This window comes from Silurus meridionalis, chromosome 12 (genome assembly GCF_014805685.1).
Source record: "Silurus meridionalis isolate SWU-2019-XX chromosome 12, ASM1480568v1, whole genome shotgun sequence".
NCBI lineage: Eukaryota > Metazoa > Chordata > Actinopteri > Siluriformes > Siluridae > Silurus > Silurus meridionalis.
The window spans coordinates 134,285-156,301 of NC_060895.1; the positions used below are offsets into that span (position 1 = coordinate 134,285).

General features: G+C 44.5%; 8 non-coding genes and 1 pseudogene across 8 annotated transcripts; 4 read left to right on the forward strand and 5 right to left on the reverse strand.

Moving 5' to 3' along the window:
- Positions 1-22: 22 nt before the first annotated feature.
- Positions 23-94, reverse strand: trnai-aau. The gene has a single exon. It is a non-coding gene; the product is annotated as a tRNA-Ile (tRNA).
- A 2,480-nt stretch (positions 95-2,574) lies between these two features.
- Positions 2,575-2,647, forward strand: trnaa-agc. The gene has a single exon. It is a non-coding gene; the product is annotated as a tRNA-Ala (tRNA).
- A 1,684-nt stretch (positions 2,648-4,331) lies between these two features.
- trnas-gcu lies at positions 4,332-4,412 on the forward strand. The gene has a single exon. It is a non-coding gene; the product is annotated as a tRNA-Ser (tRNA).
- Positions 4,413-8,167: 3,755 nt separating this feature from the next.
- On the forward strand, positions 8,168-8,240 carry trnaa-agc. The gene has a single exon. It is a non-coding gene; the product is annotated as a tRNA-Ala (tRNA).
- A 5,522-nt stretch (positions 8,241-13,762) lies between these two features.
- Positions 13,763-22,017, reverse strand: part of LOC124394817 — a 29,783-nt pseudogene continuing 21,528 nt past the window's right edge.
- trnai-aau lies at positions 15,666-15,739 on the reverse strand. The gene has a single exon. It is a non-coding gene; the product is annotated as a tRNA-Ile (tRNA).
- On the reverse strand, positions 16,724-16,796 carry trnai-aau. The gene has a single exon. It is a non-coding gene; the product is annotated as a tRNA-Ile (tRNA).
- trnaa-agc lies at positions 17,545-17,617 on the forward strand. The gene has a single exon. It is a non-coding gene; the product is annotated as a tRNA-Ala (tRNA).
- Positions 17,785-17,858, reverse strand: trnai-aau. Its single transcript has one exon. It is a non-coding gene; the product is annotated as a tRNA-Ile (tRNA).

The following is a 22,017-nucleotide window of genomic DNA, read 5'->3' on the forward strand; positions in this document are numbered from 1 at the left end:
ATAAGCATAATCAAAACCAGAATGGCCTGTACGGGATCGAACCCGCGACCTTGGCGTTATTAGCACCACGCTCTAACCAACTGAGCTAACCGCCAACACGACAAGTAGCCTCCTCCATAGGCACTCGTCCGACAAGCGACAGGTTCGCCAGTGTTGCTTGGATGGATTGCTGTAGGTTTGAGTATCATTAACAGTTCAGGAACTAGTAGGTCTCCTAGTCACATTTTTACACATGGGAGTTATAAGTCCCACTCACCATGCAGAGTACAAAACACTCTTCTAAACCAAGGAGACAATGTAGCTGTGGTGAAATGACACAAATGGAAGCGTTGAAGAAAGCATTTCCACATGAAATTCTTATGGGTCAAACTCCCATCATGCAGATTACAGACCTTTTCTATGGAATTAGTCCAAGGATCTTAGCAGGCATTAATGGCTGGAAGCCCTGAAGGTCAGCAATTCCTATATGTTTTAATGGGGCTCAACATTTCAGTATTATCCATAAAGACCTCTCCTAACTATGCAGAATCTAACATATCCACTTTAATTGACCACTTCTACCCAATCAGTAACACAAACAATTCTTGGTGACTCAAGCCTCTTAGAAAGATGAAGTAGTGCATGGACCCCGATTGGTGAGACAGGGTAGCTTTAACTGATAGAAGCCACAGATATCATCTAGTCATTTGTGAAATATGCATCTGAAGAGTGAGACTACTTGTCCAGTCCACATAGGGATTAGTTTAAGTAGTATAATTTTTCAGAAGCTACGAAGATCAACTACTCCTGGTCTTACACCGTGTTTCAATTCCACAGACCTGTATGTGAACAGCTGTGTTGCAGGAAATTCGCTCAAATGGTAGAGCTTGCTTAGCATAGAAGAGGTAGCGGATCGATTCCTGCATTCTCCAGTGCAGTCCTGAAGACTAGCTATTTTGGTGCTAGTGTTGATTGTATGTTCTGCTTCTTTTGGAATTCAAAGTGTAATTCTTTTCCTAATGTAGCGCCACATGAGGCGCAACAAAGCAACTGAGGTGTCTCAAGCCTCTTAGAAAGATGAAGTAGTGCATGGACCCCAATTGGTGAGACAGGGTAGCTTTAACTGAGAGAAGCCACAGATATCATCTAGTCATTTGTGAAATATGCATCTGAAGAGTGAGACTACTTGTCCAGTGCACATAGGGATGAGTTTACGTAGTATAATTTTTCAGAAGCTACGAAGATCAACTACTCCTGGTCTTACACCGTGTTTCAATTCCACAGACCTGTATGTGAACAGCTGTGTTGCAGGAAATTAGCTCAAATGGTAGAGCGCTTGCTTAGCATAGAAGAGGTAGCGGGATCGATTCCTGCATTCTCCAGTGAAGTCCTGAAGACTAGTTATTTCGGTGCTAGTGTTGATTGTATGTTCTGCTTCTTTTGGAATTCAAAGTGTAATTATTTTCCCTAATGTAGCGCCTTGTAATGTCTTACACCGTGTTTCAATTCCACAGACCTGTATGTGAAGCGCTGTGTTGGAGGGGAATTAGCTCAAATGGTAGAGCGCTCGCTTAGCATGCGAGAGGTAGCAGGATCGATGCCCGCATTCTCCAGTGCAGTCCAGAAGACTAGTTATTTCGGTGCTAGTGTTGATTGTATGTTCTGCTTCTTTTGGAATTCAAAGTGTAATTCTTTTCCCTAATGTAGCGCCACATGAGGCGCAACAAAGCAACTGTCAGAAAAGGATCTTATTAAGAATAATCAAAACCAGAATGGCCTGTACTGGGATCGAAACCGCGACCTTGGCGTTATTAGCACCACGCTCTAACCAACTGGGCTAACCGGCCAACACGACAACGAGCCTCCTCCATAGGCACTCGTCCGACAAGCGACAGGTTCGCCAGTGTTGCTTGGATGGATTGCTGTAGGTTTGAGTATCATTAACAGTTCAGGAACTAGTAGGTCTCCTAGTCACATTTTTACACATGGGAGTTTTAAGTCCCAATCACCAAGCAGAGTACAATACACTCTTCTAAACCAAGGAGACAATGTAGCTGTGGTGAAATGACACAAATGGAAGCGTTGAAGAAAGCATTTCCACATGAAATTCTTATGGGTCAAACTCCCATCATGCCGATTACAGACCTTTTCTATGGAATTAGTCCAAGGATCTTAGCAGGCTTTAATGGCTGGAAGCCCTGAAGGTCAGCAATTCCTATATGTTTTAATGGGGCTCAACATTTAAGTATTATCCATAAAGACCTCTCCTAACTATGCAGAATTTAACATATCCACTTTAATTGACCACTTCTACCCAATCAGTAACACAAACAATTCTTGGTGACTCAAGCCTCTTAGAAAGATGAAGTAGTGCATGGACCCCGATTGGTGAGACAGGGTAGCTTTAACTGAGAGAAGCCACAGATATCATCTAGTCATTTGTGAAATATGCATCTGAAGAGTGAGACTACTTTTCCAGTGCACATAGGGATGAGTTTAAGTAGTATAATTTTTCAGAAGCTACAAAGATCACCTACCCCTGGTCTTACACCGTGTTTCAATTCCACAGACCTGTATGTGAAGCGCTGTGTTGGAGGGGAATTAGCTCAAATGGTAGAGCGCTCGCTTAGCATGCGAGAGGTAGCGGGATCGATGCCCGCATTCTCCAGTGCAGCCCAGAAGACTGGTTATTTCGGTGCTAGTGTTGATTGTATGTTCTGCTTCTTTTGGAATTCAAAGTGTAATTCTTTTCCCTAATGTAGCGCCACATGAGGCGCAACGAAGCAACAGATTAACTGTCAGAAAAGGATCTTATTAACCAAGACGGGACTCGCATCTTGTGGCAAAGAGTGGCTCGGATCTATTTTTCTAGCTTCCAAACGGTGCTGGGAAACCCAGTGGGGTTCTTGTCAATATCAGATGAAGTTTCAATTGAATTTGAATTACAATGTAAAGGATTCAATCAGAGACGATGCTCAGCCATCATGATAACAAAACAAGTGTTCAAGCCAGTAATTTTAAATGAAACCTAGACATTTGTTTTGGTGACCATGTAGGCCGAAAAACTAACGCACAAAAGTCATGGATGTATGTTGTTGCCGTTTTAATTATCTACGGGGTTGACTTCAAAACGTGCTGCTGCAGTGTTAAAGAGCTGTGTTCCAGTATTTCTTCTCTTTAAGCATGTTCTGAGCACATGCAGATCTTGAAGTGAAAGGATTTTAAAATAGGTTTTACTTTTCTTCATTTTGAAGCGATACTCATCCTTATCTGTGATCTTAATCGATGTTCACCTCTCTGCTAATCACATTTAAACACTACATTTTACACTTATTCCCAATGAAAGGTGGCTCATATAAAATTGTGACATTTATTGAATGTATGATTAAAAATGACTCTGGCCTAAGTGTTCTTAGGCCAGCTAAAAATGTGCATATAGGAAGATATTGCACGCAAACATTTGATACCTTCATGGCATTATGTGTTCAGATTGCCATGATGGAATCCTTGATCACAATTTCCTTGTAGAGCTTTTTCTTAATCTGCAAAATTGTCCGACCAATATGAAATAAAATGGTAGGATTTTTTTTTTTGTATATTCAAAAGGTCCAAATGACACATACTAAGCTTATTTTTTAGAAAGCATTAAAGGACTGGATTATGCAGACCAGTGTACAGTGTAAAGCCATACACTGATTTGCTTTTATGTGACACTTTTTCTTTCACAATGGCTGTACATGAGAAAGTGTCACGGTTTATGGCGAATAATGCTCTTCACACCTTGGGAGACAATGGTCCACCTCCTAATTGAATTATCAAGATAACATGCCACTGTAGGAAAGGAAATAAAAAGGAATCTGAGGATACTAACAGAAAGGACGTTTCATTTTTTTTTCCTTTTGCACTTTATTTACACACAGATTTAACCACACATTTGCACACTTTTGTACCATTCGAGGAATCAGATCCTGTACAAACGACAACACAAGTGAACATCGCGTGCCTGGCATTCCAAAGTGTTTTTCTCGTTTGCAAGGCACAAAGATCCAGCAAGCAGGAGTGACAATAGGTCTGGTGTAGGCATTGTGCTCTTTCACGGGCCAAAGGGGTCCTTGGGCGACAGGTAGCTTGGCCAAGTAGACTGAGGTGCTGGGTTTACCCACGGCTGCCAGGGAGTATTTTAAAGGTTGTGTGAATTGCGACTTTTGGTCATCAAAGGTTTCCTAGGGATTGTGGCTCCCCTTCTTTCTCACTGTCCACTTACGTGCCTCCGGTGGGCTCAAGAGCCCAACTAAGACAAAAAAGCAAAATGTACCTCGTTTCTTCAGCAGTGCCGTCAGTTCTCTTTATCGGACGAGGTGGCGAGAGGTTAGGGCGATGGACTGCTAATCCATTGTGCTTTGCACGCGTGGGTTCGAGTCCCGCCCTCGTCGCAAGGTTGTGTCTTTGTCACCGATTTGCAACAACTTGTGGCTCTTTTGCTATTTCTATCACAGGGCTTTAGGATATAATGCTTCTCAGTAAAGCCATACTTGACTGTTTAGAGGAATTTCTGAAGCTGAGAGATTTGCGTAAGCATTGTGACTTCTTGCCTCAAAGGCTTCCCTAGGGATTGTGGCCCCCGTCTTTCTTGCTGTCCACGTACATGCCTTCAGTGGCCTCAAGAGGCCAACTTAGACAACAAACCAAAATTTACCATTGGCAGAAGACGCAAGTGTGCCGTTACCTTTAGAGGAATTTCCGAAGCTGTTTTTGTTGCTGTCTATTTTGCAAAGGTTGTCTGTTTCCACGATGGATCGTTGCAGCTGTGGCAAAATGACAGTGGCAAAAAAAACTTGCGTCTAAATCCTGTTATTATATGTGGATGATTGTTGACAATCAGAGGGCAATGCAATGGACCACCAATTCTGCACAGCCTGTTGTGTGTTTTTGTATCACTTTGTTCTCGAGCAAAAGTCTTTTGTAAAGCGTGTTTCGTGCTTGCCGCTGACGTTATGGCCGGCTGCGACAGCATCTCCTCCACAAGCTGGCCGTCTCATCTCCCGTTCTCGCTACTGGTAGCGTGGCCGAGCGGTCTAAGGCGCTGGATTAAGGCTCCAGTATCTTTGGAGGCGTGGGTTCGAATCCTGCCACTTTATAATTTTGGTCAAATACAGTAGATCTCCTTCCGTTAATTCTGCAGATGTTGATCAGCGGGTCCAAAGCCTAGAACCGTCGAGATTTTGGCAAAATTTTTCAATATCAAACAGGCAGACTTGAGAATTATCCAAGCAAACAGTAGAATTCGAACAGAGTCAGCATGTTAAATAGTTTTCTCTCATGTTTTTCCAGTATCAACTCAACAAGTCTCCCCTCCATGGGCTCAGTTCATTGTGACCAACTAGGTAGACATCTGTCAGAAGTGGGATTCAACCCACGCCCAGAGGAGACTGCGACCTGAACGCAGCGCCTTAGACCGCTCGGCCATCCTGACAGCCAGGGCGTGAAGCCTCTTGCCTTGGTGACCATTGTCTAGGTCATATGTTGAACACGCAAATGTAGAAGACGTATTTCGTTCGCGGTTTAATTATCTATGCGGATGACTTTAAATAGTTCTGCTGCAGTGTTAAAGCGCTGTGTTCTGGCGGAACAATCTGTGGGGAATTTGTGAAAGACACCACTAAGATCACAAATGTAGTAGGCATGATTTTAACATGGTGCAGGGAGACCCCAACAGATATTAGGTCCGTCACCTTATCCTCCCAGCCTTGATTATGGAAAGTTTTCCATGACCCAGGCACATACACCAATGAGTCAACTGGTGCTTGCCTGCATCAAAAGGAAACCAATGGCAATCTTTCTGTTTGGTGCACAAAGTTGGCAGGTCATTCGAATCCAGCATTTGTCCTTTTCACCCATGTACTCATCACATGCAGATAGTGAAGTAATAGGATTTGGAAATAGGTTTTTACTTTTCCCCACTCTGAAGTGAAACTCATCCTTATATGTGATCTCAATCTATGTCCACCTCTCTGCTAATCACATGCGAGCACAACATTCTTACCCTATTCCCTATTCTAAAATATTATTATATATTGTTTAAATGTTGATGAACACAAATGTTAATAAAAAAAACTACTTTAATTAAAAAACAACAAGCAATTTTGTCTTGTGTTTCTTCCCCCTAACTGTACTTCCCCCAAACCGTAAATTTTTACCCCTATTGCATATTGTACATTTTCACCTTGTATATGGTGGACATTCAAACATTTGACCTTTCCTTAAAAAAAGTATGTGCTGTTATCTACTCCAACAAGGCTAGTTATTTTTTTTAGTTGAAGAGATTGTGGCAAGCAAAATTACTATTTCCGCTCAAGGTTATTATGTCCCCATGGATTTTAATCCACTTATCCAACAGCAATTTGATTACAATGCTTACAATATTTTTATCCTTTTTTATCTGGATAGAGTTGTATTTAACATTGGGGAACACCCACTAACTAAGTCAGCTCATGTTATTACTTATATTAGATAAGCCGTTGTTCCCTTATCAGCCTGACTTTTTTACTTCATGAAACAAAAAGACAATAAAATGCAGCTTGTCATACTACTAATACTAAAAAAGTTTAGAAAACTTTTGCACTACATCAGTACATCATGTAGTGCACCTAGGGATGAGTTTAAGTAGTATAATTTTTTCAGAAGCAACGAAGATCACCTACCCCTGGTCTTACACCGTGTTTCAATTCCACAGACCTGTATGTGAACAGCTGTGTTGCACTGGAATTAGCTCAAATGGTAGAGCGCTCGCTTAGCATGCGAGCGGTAGCGAGATCGATGCCCGCATTCTCCAGTGCAGTCCTGAAGACTAGCTATTTTGGTGCTAGTGTTGATTGTAAGTTCTGCATCTTTTGGAATTCAAAGTGTGATTCTTTTCCCTAATGTAGCGGCAAATTAGGCGCAACAAAGCAACTGAGGTGTCTCAAGCATTTGTGAAATATGCATCTGAAGAGTGAGACTACTTTTCCAGTGCACATAGGGATGAGTTTAAGTAGTATATTTTTTCAGAAGCTACAAAGATCACCTACCAATGGTCTTACACCGTGTTTCAATTCCACAGACCTGTATGTGAAGCTCTGTGTTGGAGGGGAATTAGCTCAAATGGTAGAGCGCTTGCTTCGCATGCGAGAGGTAGCGGGATCGATGCCCGCATTCTCCAGTGCAGTCCTGAAGACTAGTTATTTCGGTGCTAGTGTTGATTGTATGTTCTGCTTCTTTTGGAATCCAAAGTGTAATTCTTTTCCCTAATGTAGCGCCACATGAGGCGCAACGAAGCAACAGATTAACTGTCAGAAAAAGATCTTATTAAGAATAATCAAAACCAGAATGGCCCTTACGGGGATCGAACACGCGACCGTGGCGCTATTAGCACCACGCTCTAACCAACTGAGCTAACCGGCCAACACTACAACCTGCCTCCTCCATAGGCACTCGTCCGACGAGCGACAGGTTGGCCAGTGTTGCTTGGATGGATTGCTGTAGGTTTGAGTATCATTAACAGTTCAGGAACTAGTAGGTCTCCTAGTCACATTTTTACACATGGGAGTTATAAGTCCCACTCACCATGCAGAGTACAAAACACTCTTCTAAACCAAGGAGACAATGTAGCTGTGGTGAAATGACACAAATGGAAGCGTTGAAGAAAGCATTTCCACATGAAATTCTTATGGGTCAAACTCCCATCATGCAGATTACAGACCTTTTCTATGGAATTAGTCCAAGGATCTTAGCAGGCATTAATGGCTGGAAGCCCTGAAGGTCAGCAATTCCTATATGTTTTAATGGGGCTCAACATTTCAGTATTATCCATAAAGACCTCTCCTAACTATGCAGAATCTAACATATCCACCTTAATTGACCACTTCTACCCAATCAGTAACACAAACAATTCTTGGTGACTCAAGCCTCTTAGAAAGATGAAGTAGTGCATGGACCCCAATTGGTGAGACAGGGTAGCTTTAACTGAGAGAAGCCACAGATATCATCTAGTCATTTGTGAAATATGCATCTGAAGAGTGAGACTACTTTTCCAGTGCACATAGGGATGAGTTTAAGTAGTATAATTTTTCAGAAGCTACAAAGATCACCTACCCCTGGTCTTACACCGTGTTTCCATTCCACAGACCTGAATGTGAAGCGCTGCGTTGGAGGGGAATTAGCTCAAATGGTAGAGCGCTCGCTTAGCATGCGAGAGGTAGCGGGATCGATTCCCGCATTCTCGAGTGCAGTCCAGAAGACTAGCTGTTTCGGTCCTAGTGTTGATTGTATGTTCTTCTTTTTTTGGAATTCAAAGTGTAATTCTTTTCCCTAATGTAGCGCCAAATGAGGCGCAAGAAGCAACAGATTAACTGTCAGAAAAGGATCTTATTAAGCATAATCAAAACCACAATGGCCCGTACGGGGATCTAACCCCAGACCTTGGCATTATTAGCCCCACGCTCTAACCAACTGAGCTAACCGGCCAACACGACAACGTGCCTCCTCCATAGGCACTCGTCCGGCGAGTGACAGGTTGGCCAGTGTTGCTTGGATGGATTGCTGTAGGTTTGAGTATCATTAACAGTTCAGGAACTAGTAGGTCTCCTAGTCACATTTTTACACATGGGAGTTATAAGTCCCACTCACCATGCAGAGTACAAAACACTCTTCTAAACCAAGGAGACAATGTAGCTGTGGTGAAATGACACAAATGGAAGCGTTGAAGAAAGCATTTCCACATGAAATTCTTATGGGTCAAACTCCCATCATGCAGATTACAGAGCTTTTCTATGGAATTAGTCCAAGGATCTTAGCAGGCATTAATGGCTGGAAGCCCCGAAGGTCAGCAATTCCTATATGTTTTAATGGGGCTCAACATTTCAGTATTATCCATAAAGACCTCTCCTAACTATGCAGAATCTAACATATCCACTTTAATTGACCACTTCTACCCAATCAGTAATACAAACAATTCTTGGTGACTCAAGCCTCTTAGAAAGATGAAGTAGTGCATGGACCCCATTGGTGAGACAGGGTAGCTTTAACTGAGAGAAACCACAGATATCATCTAGTCATTTGTGAAATATGCATCTGAAGAGTGAGACTACTTTTCCAGTGCACATAGGGATGAGTTTAAGTAGTATAATTTTTCAGAAGCTACAAAGATCACCTACCCCTGGTCTTACACCGTGTTTACATTCCACAGACCTGTATGTGAAGCGCTGCGTTGGAGGGGAATTAGCTCAAGTGGTAGAGCGCTCGCTTAGCATGCGAGAGGTAGCTTGATCGATTCCCGCATTCTCCAGTGCAGTCCAGAAGACTAATTATTTCGGTGCTAGTGTTGATTGTATGTTCTGCTTCTTTTGGAATTTTAAGTATAATTCTTTTCCCTAATGTAGCGCCACATGAGGCGCAAGAAGCAACAGATTAACTGTCAGAAAAGGATCTTATTAAGCATAATCAAAACCACAATGGCCCGTACGGGGATCTAACCCCCGACCTTGGCATTATTAGCCCCACGCTCTAACCAACTGAGCTAACCGGCCAACACGACAACGTGCCTCCTCCATAGGCACTCGTCCGACGAGTGACAGGTTGGCCAGTGTTGCTTGGATGGATTGCTGTAGGTTTGAGTATCATTAACAGTTCAGGAACTAGTAGGTCTCCTAGTCACATTTTTACACATGGGAGTTATAAGTCCCACTCACCATGCAGAGTACAAAACACTCTTCTAAACCAAGGAGACAATGTAGCTGTGGTGAAATGACACAAATGGAAGCGTTGAAGAAAGCATTTCCACATGAAATTCTTATGGGTCAAACTCCCATCATGCAGATTACAGACCTTTTCTATGGAATTAGTCCAAGGATCTTAGCAGGCATTAATGGCTGGAAGCCCTGAAGGTCAGCAATTCCTATATGTTTTAATGGGGCTCAACATTTCAGTATTATCCATAAAGACCTCTCCTAACTATGCAGAATCTAACATATCCACTTTAATTGACCACTTCTACCCAATCAGTAATACAAACAATTCTTGGTGACTCAAGCCTCTTAGAAAGATGAAGTAGTGCATGGACCCCATTGGTGAGACAGGGTAGCTTTAACTGAGAGAAACCACAGATATCATCTAGTCATTTGTGAAATATGCATCTGAAGAGTGAGACTACTTTTCCAGTGCACATAGGGATGAGTTTAAGTAGTATAATTTTTCAGAAGCTACAAAGATCACCTACCCCTGGTCTTACACCGTGTTTACATTCCACAGACCTGTATGTGAAGCGCTGCCTTGGAGGGGAATTAGCTCAAATGGTAGAGCGCTCGCTTAGCATGCGAGAGGTAGCTTGATCGATGCCCGCATTCTCCAGTGCAGTCCAGAAGACTAGTTATTTCGGTGCTAGTGTTGATTGTATGTTCTGCTTCTTTTGGAATTCAAAGTATAATTCTTTTCCCTAATGTAGCGCCACATGAGGCGCAACAGATTAACTGTCAGAAAAGGATCTTATTAAGCATAATCAAAACCACAATGGCCCGTACGGGATCGAACACGACCTTGGCGTTATTAGCACCACGCTCTAACCAACTGAGCTAACCGGCCAACACGACAACGTGCCTCCTCCATAGGCACTCGTCCGACAGTGACAGGTTGGCCAGTGTTGCTTGGATGGATTGCTGTAGGTTTGAGTATCATTAACAGTTCAGGAACTAGTAGGTCTCCTAGTCACATTTTTACACATGGGAGTTATAAGTCCCACTCACCATGCAGAGTACAAAACACTCTTCTAAACCAGGAGACAATGTAGCTGTGGTGAAATGACACAAATGGAAGCGTTGAAGAAAGCATTTCCACATGAAATTCTTATGGGTCAAACTCCCATCATGCAGATTACAGAGCTTTTCTATGGAATTAGTCCAAGGATCTTAGCAGGCATTAATGGCTGGAAGCCCCGAAGGTCAGCAATTCCTATATGTTTTAATGGGGCTCAACATTTCAGTATTATAAATAAAGACCTCTCTAACTATGCAGAATCTAACATATCCACTTTAATTGACCACTTCTACCCAATCAGTAATACAAACAATTCTTGGTGACTCAAGCCTCTTAGAAAGATGAAGTAGTGCATGGACCCCATTGGTGAGACAGGGTAGCTTTAACTGAGAGAAACCACAGATATCATCTAGTCATTTGTGAAATATGCATCTGAAGAGTGAGACTACTTTTCCAGTGCACATAGGGATGAGTTTAAGTAGTATAATTTTTCAGAAGCTACAAAGATCACCTACCCCTGGTCTTACACCGTGTTTCATTCCACAGACCTGTATGTGAAGCGCTGTTGGAGGAATTAGCTCAAATGGTAGAGCGCTCGCTTAGCATGCGAGAGGTAGCTTGATCGATGCCCGCATTCTCCAGTGCAGTCCAGAAGACTAGTTATTTCGGTGCTAGTGTTGATTGTATGTTCTGCTTCTTTTGGAATTCAAAGTATAATTCTTTTCCCTAATGTAGCGCCACATGAGGCGCAACAGATTAACTGTCAGAAAAGGATCTTATTAAGCATAATCAAAACCACAATGGCCCGTACGGGATCGAACACGACCTTGGCGTTATTAGCACCACGCTCTAACCAACTGAGCTAACCGGCCAACACGACAACATGCCTCCTCCATAGGCACTCGTCCGACGAGCGACAGCTTGGCCAGTGTTGCTTGGATGGATTGCTGTAGGTTTGAGTATCATTAACAGTTCAGGAACTAGTAGGTCTCCTAGTCACATTTTTACACATGGGAGTTATAAGTCCCACTCACCATGCAGAGTACAAAACACTCTTCTAAACCAGGAGACAATGTAGCTGTGGTGAAATGACACAAATGGAAGCGTTGAAGAAAGCATTTCCACATGAAATTTTATGGGTCAAACTCCCATCATGCAGATTACAGACCTTTTCTATGGAATTAGTCCAAGGATCTTAGCAGGCATTAATGGCTGGAAGCCCTGAAGGTCAGCAATTCCTATATGTTTTAATGGGGCTCAACATTTCAGTATTATCCATAAAGACCTCTCTAACTATGCAGAATCTAACATATCCACTTTAATTGACCACTTCTACCCAATCAGTAACACAAACAATTCTTGGTGACTCAAGCCTCTTAGAAAGATGAAGTAGTGCATGGACCCCATTGGTGAGACAGGGTAGCTTTAACTGAGAGAAGCCACAGATATCATCTAGTCATTTGTGAAATATGCATCTGAAGAGTGAGACTACTTTTCCAGTGCACATAGGGATGAGTTTAAGTAGTATAATTTTTCAGAAGCTACAAAGATCACCTACCCCTGGTCTTACACCGTGTTTACATTCCACAGACCTGTATGTGAAGCGCTGCCTTGGAGGGGAATTAGCTCAAATGGTAGAGCGCTCGCTTAGCATGCGAGAGGTAGAGGGATCGATGCCCGCATTCTCCAGTGCGGTCCAGAAGACTAATTATTTCGGTGCTAGTGTTGATTGTATGTTCTGCTTCTTTTGGAATTCAAAGTGTAATTCTTTTCCCTAATGTAGCGCCACATGAGGCGCAACATGTGGCGGACGTTAATTAGACAGAAACTATAACTCAGCTGACTACGCCACCCTGTTAACAGGGAACACTATTATAGATTAATCATCTACAAAAGACACACAGGTACGTGGTTTCAATAAACAGAGGCAAGAGACGTGGATACCAAAGATACAAAAAAATGTTTTATTTCACAATAAATATGGGTATTACTTTTAAAACATGACTATGGGCTGGAATAAAATAGGCATAAAACAAAAGGAAACCGAGGCTTACCTAAAGCAGGTAAACTAGCTTAATGAGTATGCGGCTACTATATCGCCAGGAGCATAACGCCAAGTGCACAAAACGCACCACACACACACACACACACTCACACAAACACGGTAAGACCAAGCGTGAACACACTGCACCCTGTGATAGAGTCCCACCACCGCACGCCAAGGCCAACTAGCCGTCTGCCTGAAGCCTCGGTTCCTTAATATTGTCGTTTGACCACAAGTCCAGCCGCACAGGCAAATGGACATCAAACCGGCAAGAAGGCACGGGATTACGGCGGGTTCATGTTTAAAAGCAGTCGCCGAGCCACATGGAATGATTACACGTTGGAAACTGTGAGACAGGAAGAGTCTAAACCAGGAAGGGGCGGGCCTCGGGCAATGACACACAAGCGGTGATCACACACATGGTGCATTAAAAGTCCCCTTTTATATAGTCTTGCTTGTATCTGATTGGACAACTGATGCTTTCATGACAATTTAAAGGGACACCCACAGTTCGTCCCACTACAATCTACCCCCCACTGACGGATCGTCGCCCCGACGGTCCTACTACTAGGGTCAGGATTACCTAATCCCATGGCCTAAAAATGCCTGGCACCATGCCATGCATTTGCTGCTGGGAGCCCTCACCTGTCCCACCTACTGAACGGGGAAGATGGTGTACATTTGGATGTTGGCCCGCATTTGAACGTTTTGTCCTGCGTAACGCACCCTCATCCACCCTAACCAGGGCTTCAGGCTGTGGCTCCGGCAACATAGCTGTATCCCTAGCTGGAGCCTGTAATCCTTGCCAGTTAGCAGGAACGGGTCCCGTAACACTCACCCTCTCCTGTGGACCATGTTCCACCCCAGATGCCAGCCCACTAATTCTTAATTCGACATCAACTTGATCCCGTTCTTGGACCAAAGCTAATAAATCTACCTCATCCTCTTCCTCAGCTAACGATGATGTGCCCACAACTGGGTCAGATAAAGGACTGCCATGGTTAGTACCAACTGTGTCCTTACAGACTCTTCTCTTCTCAGTGAACGATGCACGTTCCTTACCTTGGTCAGGTCATCCACAGGCGCAATGGTGTACACTACACCACCTTCCTTGGGTGCCCTTATCACTTGGTAGACCACTGGGCTCCATAGGTCCTGGATTTTATGGCGGCCCCTTACCCCATAATCACGGAGATACACCAGTTGACCCTCCACCAATGGTTCATCTCAGACGTGCTGATCATGATTGGCCTTGCGCCTATCAGCCATGACCTGCAACCGTTCCCGTGCACCTGCAAAGGTCACCTGGAGCCTCGTTTGATGTTCCAAGACCCAGTCATGCACACTACCCTCCCTTAGCTGTGGTTCTCTTCCCAACAGAAAATCTACAGGCAATCGTGGCTCCTGTCCAAACATCAAGAAGTGTGGCGATTCCCCTGTGCTCTGATGAGGGGTGCTATTATAACTAAACACTACCTGGGGAAGACACGCTACCCAGTCTCGTTTCCTGGACACTGGCAGAGTACGCAACAGATTATGTAGAGTGCGGTTAAAGCGTTCACACTGGCCGTTACCGGCCGGGTGATAGGGGGTAGTACGAGACTTCACCACACCATAAAGCTCACATAACTGACGTATCAACAAAGACTCAAAATTTCGACCCTGGTCCGAGTGGAGACGGCCCGGAACACCGAACCTATAAAACCATTCGGTCACCAGGGCTCCGCTGATCCCTCGTTGGAACAGCAAGGGTATACTTACTGAAAAACATCAGTCATCACCAAAACGTTTTCGATGCCAGAGCTTGTGGGCTCTAACACTGTGAAGTCCACTGCCAAGATGTCATTTGGCCCAGATGACATTAACCGCCCATAAAAGCCTGAGCCAGTGGCTGGGTGTCTTTGGCTGCCTGGCACCGATCACACTCGTGACACCAACTTGCCACATCCGAGTACACACCTGGCCAATAACACCTCTGTTGCACTAACTCCATGGTGCGCTCCCTGCCCTGGTGTCCATGTTGCTGATGCAACTGCCTTAACACCTCTGGTCTCAAGGCAGCAGGCAAAACCAATTGCAACATCTCTTCCTTACCATTAGGGCAGTGAACCCGACGATACAGCATACCATCTAACTCCCTCAACCGATCCCACTGGCGGAGCAAGGTTAAGGCTGCCTTAGTCATTTGGCGCCGCTCATTAGGTCCTGGGCGATTTCCTTGTCTCCAAAATCGCAACACTTCCCAAATAACTGGATCAGCTGCCTGCAAAGAACGCAAGTCACCAGCAGAATAACCAGGAAGTGTAGAGACCATACACTGGGTCGCTATACCCACAGAATCTACCCAATCAGTAACACAAACAATTCTTGGTGACTCAAGCCTCTTAGAAAGATGAAGTAGTGCATGGACCCCAATTGGTGAGACAGGGTAGCTTTAACTGAGAGAAGCCACAGATATCATCTAGTCATTTGTGAAATATGCATCTGAAGAGTGAGACTACTTTTCCAGTGCACATAGGGATGAGTTTAAGTAGTATAATTTTTCAGAAGCTACAAAGATCACCTACCCCTGGTCTTACACCGTGTTTCCATTCCACAGACCTGTATGTGAAGCGCTGCGTTGGAGGGGAATTAGCTCAAATGGTAGAGCGCTTGCTTAGCATGCGAGAGGTAGCGGGATCGATGCCCGCATTCTCCAGTGCAGTCCAGAAGACTAGTTATTTCGGTGCTAGTGTTGATTGTATGTTCTGCTTCTTTTGGAATTCAAAGTGTAATTCTTTTCCCTAATGTAGCGCCACATGAGGCGCAACAGATTAACTGTCAGAAAAGGATCTTATAAGCATAATCAAAACCACAATGGCCCATACGGGGATCGAACGCGCGACCTTGGCGTTATTAGCACCACGCTCGAACCAACTGGGCTAACCGGCCAACACGACAACCAGCCTCCTCCATAGGCACTCGTCGGATGAGCGACAGCTTGGCCAGTGTTGCTTGGATGGATTGCTGTAGGTTTGAGTATCATTAACAGTTCAGGAACTAGTAGGTCTCCTAGTCACATTTTTACACATGGGAGTTATAAGTCCCACTCACCATGCAGAGTACAAAACACTCTTCTAAACCAAGGAAACAATGTAGCTGTGGTGAAATTACACAAATGGAAGCGTTGAAGAAAGCATTTCCACATGAAATTCTTATGGGTCAAACTCCCATCATGCAGATTACAGACCTTTTCTATGGAATTAGTCCAAGGATCTTAGCAGGCATTAATGGCTGGAAGCCCTGAAGGTCAGCAATTCCTATATGTTTTAATGGGGCTCAACATTTCAGTATTATCCATAAAGACCTCTCCTAACTATGCAGAATCTAACATATCCACCTTAATTGACCACTTCTACCCAATCAGTAACACAAACAATTCTTGGTGACTCAAGCCTCTTAGAAAGATGAAGTAGTGCATGGACCCCAATTGGTGAGACAGGGTAGCTTTAACTGAGAGAAGCCACAGATATCATCTAGTCATTTGTGAAATATGCATCTGAAGAGTGAGACTACTTTTCCAGTGCACATAGGGATGAGTTTAAGTAGTATAATTTTTCAGAAGCTACAAAGATCACCTACCCCTGGTCTTACACCGTGTTTCAATTCCACAGACCTGTATGTGAAGCGCTGCGTTGGAGGGGAATTAGCTCAAATGGTAGAGCGCTTAGCATGCGAGAGGTAGCGGGATCGATGCCCGCATTCTCCAGTGCAGTCCAGAAGACTAGTTATTTCGGTGCTAGTGTTGATTGTATGTTCTGCTTCTTTTGGAATTCAAAGTGTAATTCTTTTCCCTAATGTAGCGCCACATGAGGCGCAACAAAGCAACAGATTAACTGTCAGAAAAGGATCTTATAAGCATAATCAAAACCACAATGGCCCATACGGGATCGAACACGCGACCTTGGCGTTATTAGCACCACGCTCTAACCAACTGAGCTAACCGGCCAACACGACAACGTGCCTCCTCCATAGGCACTCGTCCGACGAGCAACAGCTTGGCCAGTGTTGCTTGGATGGATTGCTGTAGGTTTGAGTATCATTAACAGTTCAGGAACTAGTAGGTCTCCTAGTCACATTTTTACACATGGGAGTTATAAGTCCCACTCACCATGCAGAGTACAAAACACTCTTCTAAACCAGGGAGACAATGTAGCTGTGGTGAAATGACACAAATGGAAGCGTTGAAGAAAGCATTTCCACATGAAATTCTTATGGGTCAAACTCCCATCATGCAGATTACAGACCTTTTCTATGGAATTAGTCCAAGGATCTTAGCAGGCATTAATGGCTGGAAGCCCTGAAGGTCAGCAATTCCTATATGTTTTAATGGGGCTCAACATTTCAGTATTATCCATAAAGACCTCTCCTAACTATGCAGAATCTAACATATCCACCTTAATTGACCACTTCTACCCAATCAGTAACACAAACAATTCTTGGTGACTCAAGCCTCTTAGAAAGATGAAGTAGTGCATGGACCCCAATTGGTGAGACAGGGTAGCTTTAACTGAGAGAAGCCACAGATATCATCTAGTCATTTGTGAAATATGCATCTGAAGAGTGAGACTACTTTTCCAGTGCACATAGGGATGAGTTTAAGTAGTATAATTTTTCAGAAGCTACAAAGATCACCTACCCCTGGTCTTACACCGTGTTTTAAAACCACAGACCTGTATGTGAAGCGCTGTGCTGGAGGGGAATTAGCTCAAATGGTAGAGCGCTCGCTTAGCATGCGAGAGGTAGCGGGATCGATGCCCGCATTCTCCAGTGCAGTCCAGAAGACTAGTTATTTCGGTGCTAGTGTTGATTGTATGTTCTGCTTCTTTTGGAATTCAAAGTGTAATTCTTTTCCCTAATGTAGCGCCACATGAGGCGCAACAAAGCAACAGATTAACTGTCAGAAAAGGATCTTATAAGCATAATCAAAACCACAATGGCCCATACGGGGATCGAACACGCGACCTTGGCGTTATTAGCACCACGCTCTAACCAACTGAGCTAACCGGCCAACACGACAACGTGCCTCCTCCATAGGCACTCGTCCGACGAGCGACAGCTTGGCCAGTGTTGCTTGGATGGATTGCTGTAGGTTTGAGTATCATTAACAGTTCAGGAACTAGTAGGTCTCCTAGTCACATTTTTACACATGGGAGTTATAAGTCCCACTCACCATGCAGAGTACAAAACACTCTTCTAAACCAGGGAGACAATGTAGCTGTGGTGAAATGACACAAATGGAAGCGTTGAAGAAAGCATTTCCACATGAAATTCTTATGGGTCAAACTCCCATCATGCAGATTACAGACCTTTTCTATGGAATTAGTCCAAGGATCTTAGCAGGCATTAATGGCTGGAAGCCCTGAAGGTCAGCAATTCCTATATGTTTTAATGGGGCTCAACATTTCAGTATTATCCATAAAGACCTCTCCTAACTATGCAGAATCTAACATATCCACCTTAATTGACCACTTCTACCCAATCAGTAACACAAACAATTCTTGGTGACTCAAGCCTCTTAGAAAGATGAAGTAGTGCATGGACCTCGATCTTACTAGGGTCAGTTGCCACACCCCTGGAAGAGATAACATGACCCAAATATTTCACCTCTTGCTGAAGAAAGGCGCACTTCTCTAGCCTAGCCTTTAACCCTTCCCGTTCAGACGGCTTAAAACAACCTCCAACCTCTCCAAATGTTGAGTAATTGAGGTGGAGAACACCACGATATCGTCTAGATATAAAAGTAAGGACTGACACTGTTGGTCCCCAAATACCCTCTCCATAAGTCGCTGGAAGGTAGAGAGGGCATTGCACAACCCAAAAGGCATACGATTCCATTCAAACAGGCCAAATGGGGTGCAAAAAGCGGTCTTTGGCTTATCCCCCTCTGTGACAGGGACCTGGTTATAACCACTAGCTAGATCCATAGTGGAAAACCAACAGGCCCACGTCAACGCATCCAGCGACTCCTCAATCCGAGGCAAAGGAAATACATCCCTCCTGGTCTTGGCGTTTAACTGGCGGTAGTCAGTTTCTCCTTTAACCCCTCAAAGCTCACCTGACAGTTTTCACTCCAGGCACTAGCAAAACTCCTACTTTTCTGCTTACCCTTTACACCAGCAAATTCCCCCACCAGCTTATGCAGTGGGGCAGCCAACTTGGCAAACCCCTCCACAAACTGCCGATAGTAGCTGGAAAAACCCAGAAAGGATCTTAACTCTGTAACGCTAGAGGACGAGGCCACTGGGCCACAGCCTCGATCTTACTAGGGTCAGTTGCCACACCCCTGGAAGAGATAACATGACCCAAATATTTCACCTCTTGCTGAAGAAAGGCGCACTTCTCTAGCCTAGCCTTTAACCCTTCCCGTTCAGACGGCTTAAAACAACCTCCAACCTCTCCAAATGTTGAGTAATTGAGGTGGAGAACACCACGATATCGTCTAGATATAAAAGTAAGGACTGACACTGTTGGTCCCCAAATACCCTCTCCATAAGTCGCTGGAAGGTAGAGAGGGCATTGCACAACCCAAAAGGCATACGATTCCATTCAAACAGGCCAAATGGGGTGCAAAAAGCGGTCTTTGGCTTATCCCCCTCTGTGACAGGGACCTGGTTATAACCACTAGCTAGATCCATAGTGGAAAACCAACAGGCCCACGTCAACGCATCCAGCGACTCCTCAATCCGAGGCAAAGGAAATACATCCCTCCTGGTCTTGGCGTTTAACTGGCGGTAGTCAACGCAAGCGTAGACTACCATCCTTTTACCAAGACAATTGGGGAGGCATATGGGCTGCAACTTTTCCTAATTACCTGAGACTCCAGCAGCTGATTGATGTGGGCTCGAACAACCTCATACTCAGAGGGAGGTACCCGGCGATGTCGCTGCCGCACAGGGATATCATCTAAGAGGGGGATATCATGAGATATAAGACTTGTACATCCCAAATCACCATCATGTTCGGAGAATACCGTCTGATATTTTGTAAGCAAGGCCCTCACCTTGCCCTGTTCCAGTTCTGGCAATGCAGTCAGGTCTACTTTTGCAATCTGCTCTAAAACAGGGGCACTAACTGCTAGAGTGGCTTGAGAATACACATTTGCTGTAGTGGATCTAACTTCAGTAACACCTGCCGGCAAACTGACAACATGCACTCTACCCAGGGTACCTAATACTCGGCGTGGAAAAGGAGGACATCAGACGTGCCTATGTTGACCACTGGCACATAAACTGAGCCTCAATCCCTCGCACCAAGGCGGGGGATGCCAGCAACCCTTCAGGTAACCCAGACTCAATGGGCTCGAACAGTACAGTACTACCTGCCAACTGTTCTGCACAAGTTGCCGCAACCAACTTAATAGTACCACCTGTGACACGACATGCCCGAGGACCACGCACTCTTACCCTAGTCATACACTCAACGCGAGATTGCTCGCTACCTTGATGGCAGTGTTGTAGGGCTTGAAAAACTGAAAGTGGCGCACTAGAAACCGGAGGAAAATCAAACAAAGCGGGGCCATGCTGTCCAAAGAGCTCCTGGTAGCATCGCCCAAGTACATTCATCCCCAACACACCAGGGACTTGAGAGCGCAAGCCACCAGGAGGATCCCTGACCACCAGCACCCCACATCGCTGAACTATCCTACCACAGAGCTCAATATCCAATTCCATATAACCGATATATGGAATTGAGAGCCCATTTGCAGCTCTTAGCTGCAACCAGGGACACGACCTCAAGTGCTCCTGACCCCATGGCTCAAAATGTTGAATAAAACAACTTTCCGTAATCCTTGATACCATCGAACCGGTGTCAATTAAACAAGGGACTAACACACCACCAATTGAAACATTCAGATGCGGGCAAGAAGACATTAAGTTTGGAACTGAACTAGATTTCTTACCATCTGAGTCAGCCATTTTCCCAGCCGAGCTGTGACTCTTCAGCACGGCCGGAATTAGTTTTCCGACACATTAGCTTGCGACTGCACACCTCCAATGGCCTGATCAACACGAGAACGTAATGGTGACCGGGACATGACACGTTCCCCGCATTCCGTGCAAAATGGCCTGGTTTTGACAACGCCTACAGATCATGGGCCCACTACGAAAAGTTTGGGTCAACGAGAATGGGGCCCTTGCAAACGGGCAATATTCTGGGTAAGCTGATTTAATTGCTCTTGTTGTAATTTTAACATTTCTCTAAGCTCCCCTATTCCAGACTTCTCAGACGAGCTACAACGGCCCTGAACTTCATACTGAAACCCGTGCGCCAAAGGGACAGAAAGACTTCGACCCCTTGCTCCGCCCGGCATTCCCTCCCGCTCCCAACGAATAGCTTCGCCACGCACCTCCAAGAGTGTAGAATGGGGCTGTCGACGAACCAATTGTTTCAATTCACGGCGAAGAGAAGGGTCACAAACATATTCGACAAACTGGTCCCTTAATAAAATCTCTGCATTTGGCATGGCATTTGGGGACTTCTGCCTCACTTTCTCCAAGAGGCTCAATAAGGCCAAAGAGAACTCCAGCAAGGTCTCGCCTCCCTGTTGCTTCCTAGAAAAAAAGGCTTCCTGCAGGGCAACATAAGACTGGGAGCATCCATATAACTCTTGCAAAATGGAAAAATTCTCTCTGTCTCCAAAATAACAGACGATGTCTACCTGGTCGTTCCCTCTAAATGATCAAATAGGAAAAATGCCTGGTCTGCCACTGACAAATGACAAGTTCTTATACAAGCTTTTGCTTCCTCGATCCACTCATTAATGCCAATGCCCGATCTACCATCGAATATTGGACATTTTCTATCCCTTGGAATAAACACATGCTCGGTTAACGTGGCACCAGCACTAACTGGTTGATCAATAGGTGGCACCACAGATTCTCGAGAGGGCCAGCTATGGGACTGGATGGAGCAGCATGACTCTGCTCCTGGCGCAATTTGTCATTATCCATCTAATTCAACAGCTCCCTTAATTCCTGCAATTGTCCATTTGTTTCAAACACAACAAAGTCAGTAAAAGCTATAAACACTGGAGCGCTGTCCACTGAAATGACACTGCTGCTTTGTTCCACACTCTAAACACAAAAAACAAAAGAAAGAAAAGCACACAATAAATACAAAAATAACCTCTAATCCATCCACAAGTCACAACTAAAACCTTTAACAAA